Genomic DNA, 3769 nt, shown 5'->3' on the forward strand with positions numbered 1-3769 from the left:
GTGATGGAGGGTTAAATCGGTTAGGGATATACAAACACGAGGAGGGAATTTCAGTGGTCGACACACTGATTTGACACGAGTGACAAAACTAGCAGGAGTGCCACCCGTCCGGCTTAATGTCAAATGTGTGTATTATCCGACGTATCAGGCTGTCAACCTGTTGAGCTAATCCACTTCAGCAACAGGGCAAAGGGCCACTGAACCTATGAGATTTCCTGCTGACTGACCACAGCAGACAGGGAAGAGCCGCCAGGACAGCCGGCATGCCAAACACAATGATTATTTCTAAATATAAAAAAAGTCCTGAAGTACCAGGCTCCATAAATCACCTAGAATCAGTATTTGGTTGTAATCATAGGGGATCCATTTTTGTTGCTGCAACTCAGAGCTATTTGTCTTAATTTTCAGTGCTTGCAGGCATGATATTGAAGCCTGTTTCAAAAATCAAGCACCAAAAAGGTTTAGTATATCATCCCAAAAGGGAATAAGGGCCTATACTATGAAGCTTTGTCCTGAGCCTAAGGGAATATTTACAGTATCCCTGCTGGGACCAAATAGATGCCAAGAGGTCTAACAGATTGACTCACTCACAGGGATCCTTCTGTCTGATGTTACAGAGACAGGTAATGGTCTGCTGCCAGTACACAGCCTACTCCATGTTCAATTTAGAAACTGAATACAGTGTGTTACAGTCTTTTGTTTGAGGAAACCTTAAGTATGTCTCTAAAAACGCTGTAACACCCAGCTCACAGCTTTCTCACCGATCCAGTGATTCACTCTTTAATACCTGGAGCTAAATGGCTTACAGATCTACTGGATAGAATTTTATTTGATTCCTCTTGGCACAATGTAGTTTCTGGATGTAAGAAAAAAGTAGGTAAATTACTGAAGGCCTGGAAAAAGTTCCACAGACCTCAACGTTTCTACTTTTGGGAACTTTTGGTTATCTGTGGAGAACCATAGCATTCATGGAAAATTCACATACAAGTCTAAAAAGTGGTTTTGTACTGGTGGTTTGATCCCAGTGTGATTTCTGACATGCTGTCCCAGACAGCAGAGATCAAAGGGGCCTGTTCCTGGCCTAATCTCTGGTTTGTAGCATTGGATTAAATAGTGGAGTTCTGCCCCCCACCTAATCTACAGACTACCCCTCTGTCTAAGACATGGATTAGCTGCTAACACTTGATGTGTCCTCAGCAGAATTGATCATTTTCAACAATCAAATGATTTCATCAATCAGAAGAACAACCCCCAGTTCTAAGTCTGCATCTGCTGCTAATTTGGGAAGGATTTAAATTCATTTAAGCCTCTATGTATTTCTCTGTCTTTCTCTCTAAGCTATCAAGGAACACCTAGACATAGTAACACCAACATCTCTCCTCTCAGAAACACCCTGTACTCAAAAACAGCCACTTCAGCCTGTCTACTGTCTCAATACCAAGCCTGTTATCAGCACAACACTCAATATGGGACACACCTTACCCACTCTCATCATCAACATGCATAGCTCTGCAGTTCAACGTGTTACAGAATAACAGACTTGTTTTTCTTACCTGTGTGTTTACAGGTGGTTCTGCATGCCTATAGCGTCTAGATCCAGAGTCCAGAGCGTGGAGCGGCCAGCACACTTCTGCTGGGATTTAGACGCTCGCCTGGGCTAACAGGATTAACCAGCAGCACCTGAAGGACGGGGCACAATCCTGGATGGTCAGCCATCGCAGATTAGCGGGGAGAAACTCACCGGACATCATCCCTATAACCTACAAACTGTCACCCCACCAGGAACACAGCTACAGCCAAGGGGTGATTCCCAACCCGCATAACCACAGATTTTAAGGATTTTATGATGGAAATTGCACATTGAACCTGGAGGAATGTACAGCCATTCAAACATGAGGGGTAATTGTGTTAGAAAGGGTTATTATCATGTTGATCCCAAACTAAACTTAGCTGTAGAAGTCCTATCCATCCTTCACCTTTTCATCTTTTAGTAATGGTTGGTCTAGATATCAACTCTAATTCAGAAATAGAATAACCAGACTCAGCTACATTATTTACTATGGGGCCTCCTGGTGGCTTGGCAGGCTAAAGTACATACCGTGTATTTGTAATGTTGTGTGTTTGCATCTGACTCATGACCTTTGACCTCTGCTATCTCCTTGCTAAAAGAACGTCTTTTTGTGTGACCTTACACTGTGCACTGTCTGATAAAGCAGAAATGGCATAAAACTATTTTTTACCATCACAATCATGTTTTCACATAGCAAAACACACAATTACAGAAGTAGTATATAAAAAAAATCTATTTTGTATACATAGTGCACACGGTCTCTGTTAGAGGCTAGCAAATTGCACTGGTTTTATAGAAATATAACTTTCCTCTAAGTTCAAACACACTAAGCAAAACTCCCTAGTTGAAATGATTTCAAATATTTAAAGAACTTGAGGTGAGTTGAGTTCAGTCAACAGCTTAGAGGCTGATCAAGCCCACGGCAAGAAACAATTGGATGTGTGTGTGTGTGTGTGTGTGTGTGTGTGTGTGCGCACGCTTGTGTGTCCGCCAGTCCCCTACTGTCATCGGTGTCCCCTACATATTATCTCCTATCCCATCCTCATTACAGTTTTATCCCCAGCAAGTGACGCGGGTCCTGTTGCTCACTGGCCGGTGCTGAGCTATATAAAGACACCTTTTCACTAACTGTCAGGAGACAGAGAGGCAGGCAAAGCTTATTAGTAAATGGACAGAAAAGGCTCTGATGTTTTTCTTTGTGGCACAGCTGTGATCTTTTCATGGATGCCTAAGCAGACAAACTACATGAATTTGACTTTCCTCCTGCCATGAAAAGATCACATCTGTACCACAAATGGCTGAAAGAATCTTTTTTTTTTTTTCTGTTTGAACCCAACCACAACATGGCTGGGGCCGATCAATCGCGAAGAGAGCAAAGCGAGAGGGAGGGTGAAGGAGAGAGAAACATAGAAAGATAAAAGCACGGGGAGATGGAGAAAAAACAGGAGGAGGAGGTGAGGAGAAAGAGAGATAGAGGTGGTTGAAGGGAGAGTGAAATAAGGAAAGAGGGATCAAGAGGAGGAGAGAAAGCATGGCATAATGTCAGTAGGTGATTAGCTGGGATCCAGGACTGCTCTCATTAAAAGAATGAGTGTGAGAAACAGGACATGGCACATCCATGGGAGAGATAGAACTGAAAAATAGAGGGAGAGATGGAGAGATACAGATGCATTTTGTGACACATGTATACCAGACAGTGAAGAAAAGCCCCTCTATCTCTCTCCTTAGCTCTTATGTTATTTTTCCCAGCACTTTGCTTTTACCTGAGCAGTCCATGGATGCAGAAATCTTATTTTTTGGTTGCTTGTGATTTTGGTGATCTAAATTAAATCTTTTTCTACTGCTGCACTTGTTTTAAGTCACTAAGTCAGTAAGAGCATCCGCCTGAAAGGTAAATTGTAAATGTGGGGATGGAATAAGCAGTCAGTAAGTCAGTCAGACAGGCAGAAAGTCAGTGAAACAGCCACACAGACAGCGAGAATGGCAACGAAATGGTGCTGATCAGGCAGCAGGCGCTGGGCAGATCCCATTATGAGCTCAGCAGGGGATAAGCTGCGGGAACAGGCCGATGACACAGACACTGGGCCCTATAGGCTGGATTGAGGCCAGTGTGGCAACACCACACTGGCCTCAATCCTAATTAAACAACTGGATAAGCCGGGAGACAGGGGCAGTTTGGGAAGAAGATAAGAGGGGAGG

The sequence above is a fragment of the Centroberyx gerrardi genome, chromosome 4 (genome assembly GCF_048128805.1).
Source record: "Centroberyx gerrardi isolate f3 chromosome 4, fCenGer3.hap1.cur.20231027, whole genome shotgun sequence".
In the NCBI taxonomy this organism is placed as follows: Eukaryota; Metazoa; Chordata; class Actinopteri; order Beryciformes; family Berycidae; genus Centroberyx; species Centroberyx gerrardi.